Source organism: Saccopteryx leptura, chromosome 6 (assembly GCF_036850995.1).
Source record: "Saccopteryx leptura isolate mSacLep1 chromosome 6, mSacLep1_pri_phased_curated, whole genome shotgun sequence".
In the NCBI taxonomy this organism is placed as follows: Eukaryota; Metazoa; Chordata; class Mammalia; order Chiroptera; family Emballonuridae; genus Saccopteryx; species Saccopteryx leptura.
The window spans coordinates 163,977,391-163,996,607 of record NC_089508.1 but is presented as its reverse complement, the minus strand read 5'-3'; the positions used below and the strand labels follow the sequence as shown (position 1 = coordinate 163,996,607).

The 19,217-nt window shown below is 49.9% G+C and overlaps 1 pseudogene; it reads left to right on the top strand.

The window, feature by feature from the left end:
- The first annotated feature begins 3,333 nt into the window (after positions 1–3,333).
- LOC136376036 (MARCKS-related protein-like) lies at positions 3,334–18,091 on the top strand (annotated as a pseudogene).
- The last annotated feature ends 1,126 nt before the right edge of the window (positions 18,092–19,217 follow it).

Here is a 19,217-nt window from a genome sequence, read left to right as displayed (position 1 = left end):
GTCAGAGTCTTTTGTAGCACATAAGAGGCTTTCCCCTGCATTCTCTCATTTGATCTTCACCACAGGCCTGGGAAGAAGGTATTGTCATTATCTACATTTTACTGGCGAGGAAAGTAATGCTCCCACAGCACCCACCTTGTCCTTGGCAGGCTGCTTAGCTCAGGGGTAGGGGGCTGGAGAGTGGTGTCAATATAAGGACTTGTTTCTTGTCTCCTGGAGGTTGGTATAACTCCTTTCCAAACTGTCCTTGGTTCACAGGGTAAAATAAATCTAAGCTGAGGCCATTCTGACATTCCTGAGCTCCCTATAATCACAAGGGAAAGACCAGCAGGGGGCAGAGGCCAGAGCAAATGCTGCCTCCTCCAAGGAGCCTGTCCAGACCTGCCGCCTCAGGAATCTCACTCTTCTCTGAGCTGTCCATCTCTCCCATTCCTTTGGCAGCCCCTCCCAAAACAGGGCAGAGCTGGTTATTTCTGCATCATCACAAAGGTATTAGCCAACAACTAGCTACCTTTGGCTGTGGGAAAGTAAACAAGGGACCTCTTTGCTGTGCGCGGTTTGTGATGCTATAAGAATAGAAAGTATGTGTGGAATGAAACCAGCACCCCTCCCCCTCTCCGGGCCCCTCTGGCTTCCCAACTCCTCTGTCAGCTCCTTGACCATCAGAGCACGTGGCCAAGGTTGGGCACAAAGTGGGTGTGGTGACATTTTTTCCTAACACCCCCCTCCCATGAGAAATGTAAATTCAGATGTAACATGATAGAGGACGGGACGGGGCTCCTGTCTGATGCCTGGTCTGGTCGCAGTTCTCATAAGTTAATGGGGGTGTCAGGAAGTGACTGCCCTGTGATTATCTGGAACTTCCTCAGTTCAACATAGGGGTGCTGTATACAGAAAAGGTCTTTGCTTTTTGTGTCAGTTTAGATGGATGAACAATATTGTTTTCCCTAATGTGGTAAAAACAAGAACCCAGACTTCATGTGATTGAATTTAGGGACGCTATTGAATACATACATTAAGTTCTTACAGTCTTGTGACTGCAAAGGGGGAGACAGGGTAGGATTTATGCAAACATTCAAAAAACATCTACGGAGCCCCTGCTGTGTGCCAGGCACTGTGACAGGCTAGGAGGACACAGCAGTGAGCCAAGCAAACATTCCCTGTTGTCAAGAGTTTCCAGTCCAGCCTGGCTGTGTAGCTCAGTTGGTTAGAGTGTCATCCTGCTATACCAAGGTTGCAGGTTCGATCCCTGGTCAGGGCACATACGAGATCCATCCAATGAATGCATAAATAAGTGGAACAACAAATCAATGTTTCTCTTACTCTCTCTACCTTCTTTCTCTCTAAAATCAATAATACAAAAAAAAAAAGTTTCCAGTCCAGCAGGGGACTGGTAAGCAAACTTCACAGGGTGGTAGGTGTTCCTACAGATGGGAGAGGGCTGTTGTTAAGCACTATGTGCATGGAAGCCCACAGGAAACACCTGAACCAATCAGGAGAGGAAGCCTCCAAGAGGAGGTGGCACCTGGACTTAGTCTTAAAGGACGTACAGGAGACAGATGACATAGAGATGATTAACTCCTGGATGATTGCCCTGGAACCTGGGTTCTGCTACTTCTAGCTGGTGACCCTGGGCAAGTCACTTGACTGCTCTGTGCCTCAGTTTCCTCATGTACAAAATAAGGATAATCATGGTAACATATCCCAATTGGGGATGTAAGGATTAAGCGAGTTAATACATATAAAGCACTTAGAACAGTGCTTGGCAAATGGCACGCATCTACTATATGTCAACTATGATTATCTTTACCTTGTAGATTGTTGTGAAGATTAAATAAGATAGCATTTGGAAAGCACTTAGCACAGAGTGAGTGCTCCATAAATGTATGCTGCTGTTATTTTTGTTTGCCAATACTAGCCAGGTGGATGGGAGGGGTGAGGAGGAGAAGAATCCAAGGCAACACCATATGCAAAGGCCTGGAGGCCAGAGAGAGCCTGGTGCATTTGGCAAAGTTTAGAAGCTCAATTAGACTGGCGCATAGCCTGGGTCCCAGGAGTGACGCAGGATGGGACTGGGGAGGTGGAGGCAGGGGCACTGGGAATAATGAGCTTCCCTTCCCTCACAAGGAGCTCAGCTGAGTGTGCCCAGGCTCATAAAGGCTTGTCTGGGGACTGGCAGTGGGGGGGCAGGGCAGTGTGAGGGTGGGCTGCTCTGCTCCTCCCCCACCCTGCCCAGTGTCACTGCATGGAGCCGCTGGCTGTCAATTAGGCAGCCTCAGTGCAAGAGACTCTCTTTCCTCATGCGATACATGTCACATCCGGGAATGATCAAAACAGCTTTGCTTTGGCAAAACGTCTTGTGCTGCATGTTTGTTCTTTGGTTTCTGAGTGTAACTCCTGTTGTTCCTGAGACACCTGTGATTTGCTGGTCCCTGACAGCCATTACCAGCTCAAAGTCTCTGCCTACCACACAACCCACCTGGTGGTACCCCCATTCCTTTCTCTGCCATTCCCGGAGCACTAAATGCCTCTCTGGACCACAGGAGCTGAGGCTGGCACTGAGTCAGACGCAGCAGCAAGCTAGCCAATTTTAGTAATCACCTCTACCATTGGCAATTCCTATTGTGTGCCAGGTGCTTGAGCACCTTCCTAATCTGTCCAACACCTACAGTTAGGCCTTATTATCTCTATTTCACTGAGGCACAGTAAGGCTAAGAAATTGGCCCAAGTCCACCTAGTTAATAAGTGGCAGAAGTAGAATTTGAACCCAGAACTCTTGGCCATCATAGCCTACACACTTGCTGCCACACCAGGCTGCCTGTCTCCAGCTCACCACTCCACAGCCTGCTGATTCTGAAGGGGGAGGTTTGGGAATGGCTGGGCATCAACACAGACAGGAGGTCAAAGGTGAAAAGTCAGTTCATCTGACCATAGGGGGCCCCTCACCTGTCTATTTCAGACCGTGGACCCATCCTTTGGTGTCCACTACCCACCCTCCAAATCTCCCTTTGAGTTCATACATGTCAAGCATTCAATTCAAGTGAACTGTTATTATTATTAGTGTAATCACAGCCTTATGTAAGACTTGAAGTCCCTTCCCTGTACCCTGACCCCTGTTTTCCCACTTTCTGGGACAACTGAGAGGGTAGGAGCCATAAAAGGTACAGGTCCTGGGCGTTCTGGTGCAGAGCAGAGCAGTTGCAGGTGCAGCTATCGGCCGGAGCAGAGCAGGGGTGCAGCTTGGTTTCCCACACTCCCACATACCTCCCCCTCAGGCGTGAGCCCCACCCCTTCAGCCGCTCCAGTTGTCCCCCGCCCCACAGACCCACCATCATGGGCAGCCAGAGCTCCAAGGCTCCCCTGGGAGATGTGACCACTGAGAAGGCAGCAGGTGCTTCCCCAGCTAAAGCCAACAGACAGGAGAATGGCATGTGAAAAGCAATGGAGACTCACCCTGCAAGGGTGAAGGGGAGTCGTCCCCCATGAACGGAACAGAGGAGGCAGCTGGAGCCACTGGTGGTGCTAACCAGCCAGCACCCCTAGCCAGGGAGCTAAGGCCAAGGGAGATGTTCCTTACAAGAATACTCGCAAGAAGAAGAAATTCTCTTTCAAGGAGCCTTTCAAATTGAGGGGCCTGTCATTAAGAGCAATCAGGAGGGTGGGGGTGAATCGCCTGTCTCCTCGTCAGCAGAGGAAGAGCAGAAGCAGGGTAGATCGGAGCCTGCAGCCAGGAAGGCACTGCCCGGGAAGGGGGCTGTTGCCATCTCCAAGAGCCAGGAGCCCCAGGCCACTGGGGCAGAGGCTAGTGCTAAGAAAGGCTGTGTCCAGGGAGGAGACACAGAAGAGGCAGGGCCCCAGGCTGCAGAGCAGTCCACTCCCTTGTGACCAGAGAGTGGCCCTACATCTGCCAGCAGGCAGAATGAGTACCTGGGTGGCAGCAGGTAGGTGAACTCTAAGCTACAAAAACTGTGCTGTCTGTCTAAGGTCACTGCCTAGACGTGGTGTCCTGGCTGCCTTTCTGTGCCTAGAAAGGAAGGGGCTGTTGCCCCCTTCCAGCCACGTTCCCTTTTCTCCTTTCCCTCCTATGGATTCTCCCATCATCCACCTGGTATTCCTCTTAAGGCCAGTTGAAGATGGTCCCTTGCAGTTTACCAAGTTAGGTTCGTGATGTGAAATGCCTCTCCCCATGGCCCTACCTCTTTCCCTGTCCCCACCCCTGCAGAAAGCAATTGCTGGTTTTCTCCCCCAGTTATTTTTTTTTAATTGATTTTAGAGAGAAGGGAAGAGAGAGAGAGCAAACTGGAGACAAAAATATCGATCTATTTCTGTATGTGCCCTGACCAGGGATCAAACCGGCAGCCTTTGTGTTTCAGGATGATGCTCTAACTGACCAAGCTCTCTGGCCAGGGCTCTCCCCCAGTTCTTTTCCAAGTAGGTTTTGTTTATTTCCCAAAGCCCTGACCAGATGTGGGGTGCCTACACTCCCAAGCCCTGGGTATCCAGCCCTCCCCTATTGAGTTTTTAGTCTCTTGTGCTGTGCTTAGTGGCATCTGGGCTTGGGAAGGTCACTGCCTCGTCTAGGTTTTTATAAACATCTCAAGTTCAAGTTCAAACCTCCAGCTTGTTAATCAAGTGTGTCTCCTTTTTTTTTTCCTAAATGAGAGAGAGAGAGAGAGAGAGGAACAGACAGGAGGGGAGAGAGATGAGAAGCATCAATTCTCTGTTGCAGCACCTTAGTTGTTCATTGATTGCTTTCTCATATGTGCCTTGACTGAAGGGCTACAGCTGAGCCAGTGACCCCTTGCTCAAGCCAGCAACCTTGGGGTCATGTCAATAATCCCATGCTCAAGCCATTGACCCTGCAATCAAGTTGGCAACCCCACGCTCAAGATGGTGGGTCTGCGCTCAAGCCTGCAACCGCAGGGTTTCGAACCTGGGTCCTCAGTGTCCCAGGCTGACACTCTATTCACTGAGCCATCGCCAGGCCACAGTGTCTCTTTTCTGACTTGGTAAGCAAGTATTATGCTTGGAGGAGGTGGTAGTGGGAGGTGTGTAATGTGGAACAACTTCTTGTCTTTTCCCCCCTCCCATTATTGCAAATAACTTTTAATGGCTAAACTCCAGATTTGTACTTTTTTCCCCTAATTTCTAAAATCATTCTCTTACTGTAACATTTAGAAAGGGAATAAATGTTGTCCCTCAAAAAAAAAAAAAAAAAAGAGGTACAGGTCCTCCATTCTGTGATCAGCTCCTAGAGGGCAGAGCCCTGTCTGTCTTACTCACCCTTGTTTTCCCAGTGCCTTGAACTGCAGTAGATACTCAAGAAATGCTTTGGGATAATCATATCCACAGCTGCTCTGACTGAGCTGCACTGAGCACTTCACTTACGTGACCACATTTGGTTGTGATAGGGACCACGTAAAGAGGGTGTTATTTTCCCTGCAGATGCGGAAACAGAGGTTGTGAAAGATAAAGTGACGATGAACCAAAGCTAGGAGGCATGGAGCCAGGATTCAAAACTCAGGACTGTCTGGCTCCAAGGTTGTTTTCCTTACCAACACCCCCATTCTTTCCCCATTAATGTAATCAGTCAACAAATAACCCTTTCCCCATTAATGTAATCAGTTAACAAATAACCAATCAATCAATGCCCTCTGAGTTAGCTGTACCTGGCCTGACCCCTCCCACAATCTCCAGGACACTGGAGTCCTCTGCCCATCTTGCCCCCTCCCCTGGCCATAGGCTCAGAGCAATGTCTCCCATTAAGGTTTATTATTTCTAATCTGCCTCAGTTCAAAGGAATTTCAGTTCCATTTCGAGTCAAGGAACAGTTCTCACTTTGCCTCTCTGACTCCCTCCTACCCCCACCTCCTCTTCCAACTGGCGCCGATAACGCAAGATAAATCTTTCCTCAGAAATATAATAGTTGTTCTTCCTCTTCCCCGTTGAAGCCTCTGCCAGGTAATTAGCATACGCTGACACCTTGATAGACGAAAAGAAAGGCATGAGATAATTCCCTTTTTCTTTAACCATCACAGTATGAAGCAGTCTTTCAATTTGCCAGTTACCCAATCCGGCATTCCTGAACGCAGCCCACCATGAGACACGTTAACTGATCCTACCATCGCTGGTATTCATCACCAACCCCAGGTCACATGTGATGGGCAAATTCCCCCTCTTTATATTGACACCTCTCTGGTAGGAGGGAAAACTGGGGTTCAGATGCTCTGGAAATTGTGGGATGATAGGGTCATATGTGGTTGGGTGTCCAGGGGGCCAGCTGGAGGCCTTGGGAGGACCTACATACCTACATAGCCACTTTCAAAATCCCTTCCCACATCTTTTCTATTGCCAGAAAGAAGCTGGCCTTTGACCAGGGCTCTGAGAGTCCCTGCATTTGATGAATCAGAACTTCAGCTTGCAACTGGTGGTTTTCTCTCTTAACCACACACACACACACACTGGGTTGATGGGCCTGGCATCTTGGGGTTGTGCCCAGCCTCTGAAGACAACTGTCTCTCCATAATCATATATATATATACACACACACATATATATTCTCACATATATATATGATTTTCTCCTTGTCCCTTAGTGGTGAATGAGAGGGGAATGTACTCCTTCACTCACTTCACTTCTTCATTTTACAAATAATTTATAGGGTCTCACATGCTCTGTGCCAGGTAGTAATCTCAGAATTGAAGAGAGAGAGAGAACAAGACAGGTGAGGGTCCTAGCCTCATGGAGTTTATAATCCAGTCCAAGGAAGCATAAAAGAATTATTAATAAACCAGTGAAAGATATCACTTCAGATGATGACATGTGTTTTTTTAGGAAATAAAACAAGTGAAGTTAGAGGGAGGGAGTGGGAGGATTCTTTGAGCCAGGTGGCCAGGGAGGGTCTGAGACCTGAACTGATAAATTGACGAAGGCAAATATGCCAGCTATGAGCTGGGAGAGAAAATCCTGGAAATGGAAACAAGTGCTCACAACTCACAAAGCAGTTTGAGAACCAATCATCCTGCAGCTGGGGCTCTCACTGTGGAGTGGTCGGGCCCACCCTGACATAGCTTTGACTTTCCCTAGTACCAGGGTGAATGGGGCAGAGTGGGACATGTGGCATGCTCCTCCATTTGGTGAGGGTGAAGAATAGCTGCCTGGGTCTTCTGGTCAACCAGCCCTCCCCCAAGGCTCTGAGCCAGACCCACCCACACCTGAGCAGAAACCAAAAATCAGATCATCCTGCCCATCACCCCACCAACAGCTGCCCACGGAAATCTCCAGCCCTCCCATCCCTCAAACTCCTTTCTCTCCAGGCAGGAGGCTCAGCTTCGCCAAACTTTCCCTTCCCTGTTCACCCATCTGTTTCTCCTCTGGGCTGGGACAGGTTCCTGACACTTTCACTCTGGGCCCAGGGCTAGGGTAGGGACCAGGGGAGGGCCCGCCACCCAGCCTGTGCCAGTGCAGACACATCTCCTTTCCTCTAAGTTCAGCCAAAATAAGGTAAGAATTTTTTTTAAAGAAAACTCATCTAACAAACAAAGGGAAGATAAAATAGAAAGAAAAAGGGGAAATGAATGAGCTGGGGAAGAAGTGTCCACAGAGCTGGGACTCTGACTCAAAAGGGACTCAAGCCTTGCCACAGCTCATTTGGCCCTCTTGGAGCTTAAGCCACCATCACCACTATGACCATCACCACCACAGCCATCACCACCACCACCACCACCATGACCACCACCATCACCATCACCACCACCACCACCACCATCACCACCACCACCACCACCACCACCATCACCACCACCATCACCACCACCACCACCACCATCACCACCACCATCACCACCACCACCACCACCACCACCACCACCATCACTACCATCACCACCACCACCACCATCACCACCACCACCATCACCACCACCATCACCACCACCACCATCACCACCACTACCATCATCACCACTACCACCACCATCACCACCATCACCACCACCATCACCACCATCACCAATACCATCATCACCACCAACAACACCATCACTACCATCACCATCATCACCACCACCATCACCACCAAAACCATCACCACCACCACCACCACCATCACCACCACCACCATCACCACCACCATCACCACCACCACCATCACCACCATCACTACCATCACCACCACCACCACCACCATCACCACCATCACTACCATCGCCACCACCACCACCATCACCACCACCATCACCACCATCACCAATACCATCATCACCAACAAAACAACACCATCACCACCATCACCATCACTATCACCACCATCACCACATCACCACCATCACCACCACCACCACCACCACCACCATCACCACCACCACCATCACCACCACTACCATCATCACCACTACCACCACCATCACCACCATCACCACCACCATCACCACCATCACCAATACCATCATCACCACCAACAACACCATCACTACCATCACCATCACCACCACCACCATCACCACCAAAACCATCACCACCACCACCACCACCATCACCAAAACCATCACCACCACCACCACCACCATCACCACCATCACTACCATCGCCACCACCACCATCACCATCACCACCACCATCACCACCATCACCAATACCATCATCACCAACAAAACAACACCATCACCACCATCACCATCACTATCACCACCATCACCACATCACCACCATCACCACCACCACCACCACCACCACCATCACCACCACCACCATCACCACCATCACCACCACCACCACCATCACCACCATCACCAATACCATCACCACCATCACCACCATCACCACCAAAACCATCACCACCACCATCACCACCACCATCACCACCACCACCACCATCACCACCACCATCACCACCACCACCACCACCACCATCACCACCACCACCACCATCACCACCACCATCACCACCACCACCACCATCACCAATACCATCATCACCCCCATCACCATCACTATCATCACCACCACCACCACCATCACCACCATCACTACCATCACCACCACCACCATCACCATCACCACCATCACCAATACCATCATCACCAACAAAACAACACCATCACCACCATCATCATCACCACCACCACCACCACCATCACCACCATCACCATCACCATCACCACCACCACCACCATCACCATCACCACCACCACCACCACCATCACCATCACCACCACCACCACCACCACCATAATCACCATCACCACCATCACCACCATCACTACTTCTGTGGCTCAAGACGCAGAATGGCCTTGGCATGTCACTCAGATTGCAATGTGACTTGTTAGCTATTCTGTTGGAGGAGGTGCATGGGGTCCAGAGCCCAACTGAGTCACAAGAAACTTGTCTGTTCCCTGCTTCATAGGTGATCTGTCTGCACTCCCATCTGCCTCAGCCTTTAAGCCTGTCCCCCCACCTCATGCTGCCCTCCAATCTATTCTCTACACATGAAAACCACTGATTAAGAAAAATTATATATGAATCAGATTGAATCATTTATGATTTAAAGCCTCCACTGAATAAATACAAGGCTAGGCAGAAGAGAAAGGCTGAATGCATGGGGTGGACAACATGTACTGCCAGACAGACCTCCCTTCAGGGAAGGGCTGTAGGCCCAGGTGCTGAGTGCTGCGGGCAGACAGCCACCAGCTCTCAGCTCCTCCGGGGACTGGCTCAGCTGCAGAGAACTGCTTTGTCCACAGCCGTGCTCCCTCCCGGGGTCTCCAACATCTAAGAACAGACTGATGTGGGACATGAAGGACAAGCGGCTGGCCCAACTCTGAAGAGCCAGTCTAGTCCCAGAGTGCCCCATAGGGTTGGCCAAGGCTGTCCTTGGGCCTGGACCCAGTTCAACTTTTCTCTCTGCCTATGCCTGCCTCCTTCCACAGGTTGTTGATCCCAAAGGAAACCTTAAGGCCCTACACATGAAAGCAAAAATCAAATTAAAAATTCCACTGGACTCCCATAGTCTATATTTTCAGTAAAAATAATTTTTTATGAGGGCCTCCAGGGCCTGGCACACACGCCCTGATTCCTGCCTGGCTCTCTCGCCTTATGACACTGAGGTCTTCCCTGGCTATGTTGTCTAAAGTTTCAACTTCACGTAGTCCTTAACATTTCTTTTCCTTGCTATCTATCACTGTCATTATATATATTTAAACTGATTTACCTAGTTTATTTTCTGTCTCCCCACTAGAATATAAGCTCTAGGAGAGCAGGGATTTTTGTCTGTTTTGTTGCAATTGTACCTCCACAGCTTAGCACAGTGTCTGGCACAAAGTAGGCACTCTACAGTTAGTTGTTCACAGTTCAAATGCTACAGAAATGTTTACCTGAAACCTATGTACTCTTATTGGTCAATGTCACCCCATTAAATTTGATTTCTAAATAAAAAATATAGTTTGTTGTTCAGAAAAGTAATAAATAAATCTTCTACTGACTGCTATCTCAGAATGCCTGAAACATAGTAGGCATGAAATAAATAGTACAGAACAAATGAATGAAAGAAAGAATGAATGAAGCTGTGTCCACCAGTGGGCCTTTCTCTAAAATCCTTTTTTTTTTTTTTTTTGACAGAGACAGAGAGAGAATCAGAGAGAGGGACAGACAGACAGGGAGGGAGAGAGATGAGAAGTATCAGTTCTTCATCGCAGTTTTTTAGTTGTTCATTGATTGCATTCTCATATGTGCCTTGACCACGGGGCTACAGCAGAGTGAGTGATCCCTTGCTCAAACCAGTGACCTTGGGCTCAAACCGGCGACCTCGGGGTTTTGAATCTGGGTCCTCCGCGTCCCCGTCCAACACTCTATCCACTACACCACTACCGGGTCTTTTTGCTCTTAGGGGCTCCTTCTGTCCCCCCAATTTCTCAAATTCTCTCACATGGTCCCTCCAAAGGTCCAAGGTTACAGGGCTTTGGTGAAAGATTTGCACATGCCTGTCACTCACCTCCTATAAGTACTCGATCCCAGACTCTCTGACCATGTGCAGTGTGGTCAGTGGTTATAAGCCAGAACTCTGGAGCCAAACCGCCTGCATGCAGATCCTGGTCCTCCCACTTACCAACTGAATGACCCTAACATCTGCGAGCCTCCCATCTGCAAAATGAGGAAGGATGACCACTTATCCTGTGGGGTTCTGCAATGTACCTACCTAACGCTTGTCTCCTACTAGACCCTGAGGGTTTGGAGAGCAGGAGCCAAATCTACAAGTTCACATCTGACTCCTCAGCACTTAGTAGGTGCCTGGTAAATTGGAGAGTGACTTTCTGTGTTTCCCACTATGGTGGCACCCGGTGTGTACATGAGTGAAACTGGTCAGATAGCAGGCACAGCAGAGGCAGACCCCAAATGGCTACCCCAAATGGTCTGCCCAACCACCCAGGCTTGGCCTTCTTCTTCCCTTGCCTGAGAATTCCCATTATTCTCTGATTTGGGGGCTGGAGGTGAGGAGGAGGAAGTCCAGTGGTGGCCATCACTGTCCATCCTATGCCCAGGGGTCCTTCTGTACCCCTAGATCTCCAAGCTTCCCTGCAGCCTCTCTGCTCATGGTCTCTGATTAAACCCCTATGTTTGCTCCCGCCCCCGCCCCCACCCCCTGCAATCCAGAATTCAGCCAACCCCCCCCCCCCCTCCGCACAGCCTTCGACAGCCCAGGCCGCACTGTTCTCTCCCCTCCTGACCACCCACTGTACATATCGACTGAATCGTGCTTTCTGGCGTTTGCTTCCACCTAGGCTGGCATTTGATTAGGTTCTGGCACATGTTCTCATTGCACTTGCCTGTCAGATCTCCCCAAATTGACTTTAATAATAATAATCACAATGCTCCCTCACGTCTGGGAACACACTGGGTACTCATACAAAGGGCTCCCATTTCTTTTATTTCTATCTCCACAACTACCCCAGAAAGTAGAAAAGGGGGATGTAAAATCCTCCCTTTTCTACAAATAAGACAACCAAGGCTCTGATAGGTTCACAGCACAAACTCCTCCACCCCAACTCACTCCCCTTTCTCTGGTTCAGCCGTGGACACCACTATCCAGATGCCCACGCCATCCTTTACCTCATCTTTTCTCTCACAACAGACATCTGCAGATGATGCCTAGGTCTCTCTCCAGACCACTCACTGCTCTCCAGCTCTTCTGCCTTGGCCCGTGTGAGCTGGCCATCAGCCCTCCCCAGGACTGCAAAGATCACCTCCACGATTCCCCGCCCCACCCTGTTCATTCTGTACACTGCATCAGAGCTGTCTTTCTATGATGCATACTCATTCATTCAACAAATAGTCATTGAGAGCCTATGTGTGCCATGCATTGTTTTAGATGCTGGGTGTACAGCAACAAACAAAACAAAGCCCTTGCCCTCATGCAGTTTATATTCCAGTGGGAAGATAGAGGACCAGTAAGAAATATCAAATATAGAGCCTCTAGACACAGAGACCTGCAAGGCTGGTGGAGTGGAAGAAGAGGAAGAGATTTCACGGGAGGCTCGCTTGCAGGGTTTGCAGGCCATTTTAAAGACTTTGGCTTTGACTCTGTGAGACATGGAGACATTGGAGGGTTTGAACAGAAGAGTGACACGATTTGATTTACATTCTAACAGGGTTCCTCTAGCTGCTTCACGGAGGATAGACTGGGCATCAATGGTAGAATAAGGGAGACCACTGCGGCACTGCTGATGGCTTGGGCCAAGGTGGTAGCTGTGGCAGTGGTAGAAAGTGGTCAGGAGCTGATTGATTTATGAAGGTAGAGCTGACGATATTTGCTAATGAATGGGATGTGGAGTGTCAAAGAGAGGAGTCAGGAATGACGCCAAGAATGACTGCAAATTTGATCTTGTCACTCCACTAGTTCCCCATTGCTCTTACGTTTGTCCAAACCCCTTAACATTATAAGGTCCTTCATAATCTGAACCCCTACACACCTCCCTATGCTGTGATCTAATCTTCAGCAACAGCAAATAATAGTATTGTTTAACAGTTATTAAATGTTGACCTTCTGCCAGGTCTGGGCTAAACCCTGCACAGAAGTCACCTCATTCATTCTCTGCAACAATTTAAGGAATGGGGTGCTATTATTAATCCTTTCTTATGAACATACCCATTTTGCAGAAGAGGAAACTGAGGCACAGAGAGATTAAATAACTTGGTCAAGGTCACACAGCTGGTAATCAGCAGAGCCAGGATTTGAATCTAGGCATCCAGTTCCAAAGCTGTTTCTTTAACTACCACGGGAGATTAAATTTCAGTTCTATTCCACCATAAACTCATTCTCTTAAACTCAGTGCCTACCAAGAGGCAGTTCCATGTGCCTAGAACATTCTTCCTCTCATTTCTCACACACTCCTTCTCCCCACCCTGCACACCTTTGTCTGGCTAAATTGCCTTCTTCTGGGAAGCCAGTTAGGGTGAGGTACCCCTGCACTGAGCAACCACAGTTGTCTATGCCTGTTGTGTTTCTGCCTACCCTGTCACCTAAGGACCGGTTTGGGGACTTGCTCTTTCCTACTAGACATGAGTTCTCTATGTACAGAGGCCAGGTATACCTGTCTCCCAGCTGTATTCACAAAGCAGAGGACAGTGCCCAGTCCTAGGCACCTAGGCATTCAGTAATTATCTGTAGATAGATAGAATGGTACCAAGCTCAAATGCAGACACTCCACCTCCAAGTAGAATGTCCTTTGTGTCCACTCGCTAAAAAATGCCTACATCTGTGCCTCACACTTCACCTTCTCACAGCCCCTACATTGCTACCTTCATAGATGATAACAGCTAGCATTTACTGAGTGCTTACTTTGTGCCAGGCACAGTACCAAGCACTTTACACACACTATTCCTTTTAATCCTCCCAATGTGAGTATGACATAAACATGCTCATTACCTCCATTTTACAGGTGAGGAAACTGGCTCTCAGAGGTTAAGTCAATTCTCCAGGATCAAAATGCGGTACTGGGATGCTACACAAATAGTTGCTGAATTGAATTGATGACGTCAGCATTAACCTGTGCCTGCTTACTCCGTGTCTACGACTCTCAGCACAAGGCCTGGCACAGAGTGGACACTGGCTCAGCCAGTGAGCCGATCCAATCCGATCCGAAGTCCAGCAGAGAGGACCGCCTCACTCCTCTCCCCCAGGGCTTCCCGCGCTCCTCATTAATCTCCTACCTCACACCCTTAATAAAAGCCCTGAGCTGACATAGAAGGGTGTGATTTCCTCGGGAGACCAGCAGCATTTACATGGAGCATTCAAACAGAAACAGAATTCTTCCGCGAGGGCATAGGCTTCAGAAGACAGCTGTGGATGGAGAGTTTTTGTTGAGGAGGAGGGGGAGGTGTCGAGGGACCGGGAGAGATCCTTTATTTATTTATTTATTTCTCCCTCGGAGCCTTCACCTTTCATTTAAACAGCCTCCCGATTTAGGTGCAATCAAGCATTCGTTAGAAAAAAAGCAAGGTACACATAAAAACACTAACAACACCCAAATACACATACACACACACACACACACACACACACACACACACACACAGTAAAAACACTAACACCCAAACACACACACACACACACACACACACACACCCGCAATAATCAATCTGCGAAATTAAAATGGTCCTTCAGGCGAGAAAAACAGGCTGTGTTCCTCCGCACTGTGCTTCCCACCCCCTGGTGACAGTACCTCTGTCCCCCTGTTTCCTGTGTGCCTGGCCGGTTCCGTAGCTAACTACCCTGAAGCTATGACCCCGGAATCTGGCACTTGCGGGCGGCAGGGTGTGCGGAGCATCCGTTGCCCCCCCCCCCCAACCCCGCCGCAGCCAGCTAGCCTGACGTGACAGGGTCCTTCCAGGCCCTGCAATCCCTGCCCAGGCAGGCTTGCCCATGGTCTGAAGCACACACCGAGTTCCAACTCTCATCTGTTCACACATCCTGACTCGAGGCTCAGAACTTGGCCCGGGGGTCGTCTGCACAAGGCAGTGGGGCATTTCCTCAAAGTCCAGTGGATGGAGGAATGTGGGATGGAAGGCAAATGTCCAGGACATCTGTCCTCCTCGCCTCAATCACGACGGGCTTCCCGGAGGAAGGGATGGCGACTGAACAGGGAATGGGGACAAGAAAGTGGCTCGACAGATGGATAGTGGGAGGCTCTTCCGAGCAATATGGGGCCGCGTGGGTGGAAGGAGTCGTGGCTGGGCGAGGGGGAGGGGACACAGGGCTGCAGAGATAGTCCTGGGAGCTGACACGCGAGCTAAGTGGGGGTGGGCTTATGAACAGGTCTTAGCGGGAAGGAGGTAAGACCCCAAAGGTGGGAAACCAGGGAGTGGGGGAGGCCTTGGAGGCGCTCACTCCTGAGCCTGCAGAGGATGCAGCACTCTGAGCGCCTTGCACAAGGGCGCCCCCTGATGGCGCCTCACAAATCAGTCATGGTTACCATTTTCTTTTCCAAACAGTTTGACAAAATCCTTGATCTAGCGCTTCCTGGGAGCCAGGCGCTTGGCCCAGTCCTCCTTTGGAGGATACTACTGTGCCCATTTTTCAGCAAAGGGAATGGAGACCCAGCGAGATCATAGAGTTCGACGTGCATAGCAAGAGCCAGGATTCCAACCATGCATTAATTCACTCAGTGGTTAAGAAGTCCCATCTGTGTGCTGGGACACTGTAGTACACTGCACCGACAGGTCCCTGGCCTCGTGGGTCTTATAGTCTAGGTGAGAAGACAGCACACAAATAAACAAATAAATGAGCAAAATCATTTCAGTGCTGTGGATGAAATAAACCAGTGTGTGGAGCTAGGCAGCAACTGTGCTCTCAGCTTCCCCCAACCTTCCTCCCCCTCACTGCTCCCCAGGGACTGGGATTTGTCAGCCTTGGCTTCAAGGCAGGCAGCAAAGAAAAGTGGCTCTGGGGGTGAAACTAAGGTGTGTGAGTGGGGTGCAGATTCCCAAGGCCAGGAACTGCTCCCATCCCTGGCACCTTCTCACATGTACCCACCCCAAACACCTGCAACCCCAGACTTTCCCACTGTGGCCAACCAGCTGAATTATTTCCTCATCTCAACCGGATGAGTTTTTAATCTGTCTTTATACAGAAGCCTGGCTGCCTGCACGGGGATTATTACTGAGTTCTCTGCACATCGATCCTGCCTCTCCTGGCTGTTCCAACCAAGTGAGGCTCTGAAATGGAGGTGGGAGAGGTCTGGGAGGAACTAGGGGAGCCCCGGTGCTGGCTGTGCGCAGGGCCCTGAAATATTCAGGCATCAGATGCTCGGTATTTCAGGGGCACTGCCTTGCAAGGTGGGGGTGCAGCCAGAATGTTGGGGTGGGGGTAGGAAGGGGCAAAGCTCACCATTTGAGCTTGGGAGGCAGGGCTGCTCTACCTAGCAGTACCAGGTCCCTGTCTGCTCAAGCAACTTTGCACTCCAACGGGGAGAGGTGAAAGGAGGCAGGAGAGGCTGAGATGGCCTGGGACAGGGACCAAAGGTCAGGATGGGAGGCCAGGAGAAGAGGGTTCTGGTAAACAGCTCTGCTGTACACAATCTGTGTGCCCTTGGGCAATTACTTTGCCTCTTCTCTTCTGTGCAATGGAGGCAGTACGAGGATATTTTATGAGGTGGTGTATGCACCTGGGCCTCATACAGTGAGCACTCGATGTCAGCCGTTGTTATTAATATCACTATTTGTAAATGGGAGTAGAAGTACTGGCTCTGCTTCCCGGACAGTTCTCTTGTGAAATGCAAGGGACAGAAGTGCCAAACCCATGTGAGGACTATTGTTGATGCACAGTCAGCTCACTGACGCTAATAAAGGTGTGAGGAGGCGTGAGGCAGACACCCATATTCAGTCACTCCTGTGTTGGGTCAGTGACACACTCAGCCTGACAGCTGCTTAGACATGCAGCCTAAATACACCCTCCCCTACCTGCACACCTGGCCTAGTAGCAAAGCATGTGGGACAAAAGTACCCACATGACTTTTCATCTGCCCTTGTGCCAATGGATACCTGAGACTGGCCTTTCAAGCACTCAGATCTGAGCAGCTAGTTCATTGCCTGGGACAAGCCCCAAAAGCCCTCCATGGCCTGGTGTGTTTTCTGTTCCCACCTTGTCACTACCCTCTCCTGCTCCTTGTATGCGGAGCTCCATGCAGCTCCTACAGAATGCTGGACCCTTCTGGCCTTAGCACATGGGACACTTTTCCCTTCAAACTTTAACCCCTTGGGGACAGATACTTGGTCTATTGGTTCATCAAAAGTGGGTGATCAGTAAATATTTGTCGCATTGAATTAAATTGAACCCACCCCCATCCCAGCTGACTAATTCTGGCCTCAGCTCAAACCTCACTTCTCAGGAAAAGCCCTCCCGCTGCGGAGGATGGGAAGAGCCTTTAGTTTCACCTCCTGAAGTCTCCTGCACTTCCCTGGGAAATGGGCGTGTTTGGTGTCTGCCTCCTTTGCTAGACAGAACCCCACAGGCCAGGGACAGCTCTCTCATTTACTGCTTCATCTTCAGTTACTCACATGTAGTTGGTGCTCAGGAAATACTGTGAACGAGTGAATGAATGGATGGGTGGCACTGGGTCTCCACCCTCCCATCTAGTCCTTCCCACTGACTCTTCTTCCCCATCTGCAGAGGAATGACTTCTGGTGTCTCTGACAGAGTCTTTGCTCTCCAATCCCTCTTCCTTCTAACTCCTTCCTCCGTGCCATCCACTCCCAGGCCACACGCTGGCTCCTGGGTCACCCCACTGGCTGGGTACTGTCAGCTTCCACTGCCCCTCCCTGATAAAGAACAGGGCCTGCTCTGAGCTCGTGAGGGCAGGCCTGTCCCTGGGCACCTTGGGTCCACCTCCCTTCCACCTTCCAAAGAACACAGCTCTGGATCTGCAGACACTGAGACTGGACACCTCTCTGCCTCGCCAGCCAGCCAGGCCCAGCAAATGCCGAGTCATTGCCGGCTGCTGACGCCTGTCTCCAGCTCCTCCAGCTCCTCCAGCCGGAGGAGCTGCCAGGAGCAAACCCGGCAGAGCCGCCCCTGGCAGCATCTGAAGCCCTTCACAACTGAACCCAAGGAGTTTCTGCTCCCTTTCTGCAGGGGCAGATGGAAGCCCTAGAACCAGCATGGGCCCCGGTGGAACTACCAGTGCTGTCCCGTCTCTGTGTCACCTTCCCAAACTCCCATTGCCAAGGGCCTCTGGGACATGCTGACAGCCCAGCCTCAGTTTCTCCATGGGGCCCTTCCTATTAAAGAAGCTACCAAGGGAATACTGTATTTGCAGAGCTGCACCAAAGCTCAGTGCCTGTGAATGCTGACTGATAATTAAGCCCCTACAAACTGCCTGTAGATAAACATAATCCCTTGCATTTATACAGCCCTGAACACATTTCAAAGCTTTTTCACATATATTATCTCATATGATCTCCCGTAATAATCCTATTGGGTAGTTGCTAGGAAGGGAATTAATGTCCTTAGTTTGTAGAGGAGAAAACCATGATTCAGAGAGGGAAGAATCTTGTCTGAGGTCGCACAGCTTGTGGCAGACCAAAAGTGGACCCAGGACAGAAGTTCCACGGCTCTTAATCATCCCCTTGCCCAGGATCCTGGAGTAGCCTATATAACACAACCCCCCTCAGCTCTTCCACTCTTCCACCCATTCCAACAGCAACAAGTAGTTGTCAAGTACACACACACACACACACACACACAACTGGAGTTATGCATCCCATTCAATCCCAACACAGTTTTATGATATTGACAATAACTATTATTAGTCCCCATGTTACAGATGAGGTGACCAAAGCTCAGAGATGTTAAGTAATCTGCCTGGGGCCACACAGGCTATTTGAGTCCAAGACAAAATTCCTGTTCGTTTGAACAATTTGACTTTAACCCCTATCTTTAAGCTCTCTCTGGCTTAATTGAGACTCCTTCTTAAACCCCATACTTCTTCCTTGGAGTCTAGGTTTATTAGAGTTTCTCTCTTTTTCATTCATTCGCACATTCATTTGGCAAACATTCACTAAGGCCTTCCTTCATGCCTGGCATGAGGAATTAGCACAGTGGACAGTGGCCCAATCTCCTGCTCTAAAGTAGCTAGTCCAGACTGAGGAAACCTCAGAGGGCTTCTTGGAGGAAGGAGCATCCAAGATTAATCTTGAGAGATGAGTGGGGGGGGCAGACAGCAGTGAAA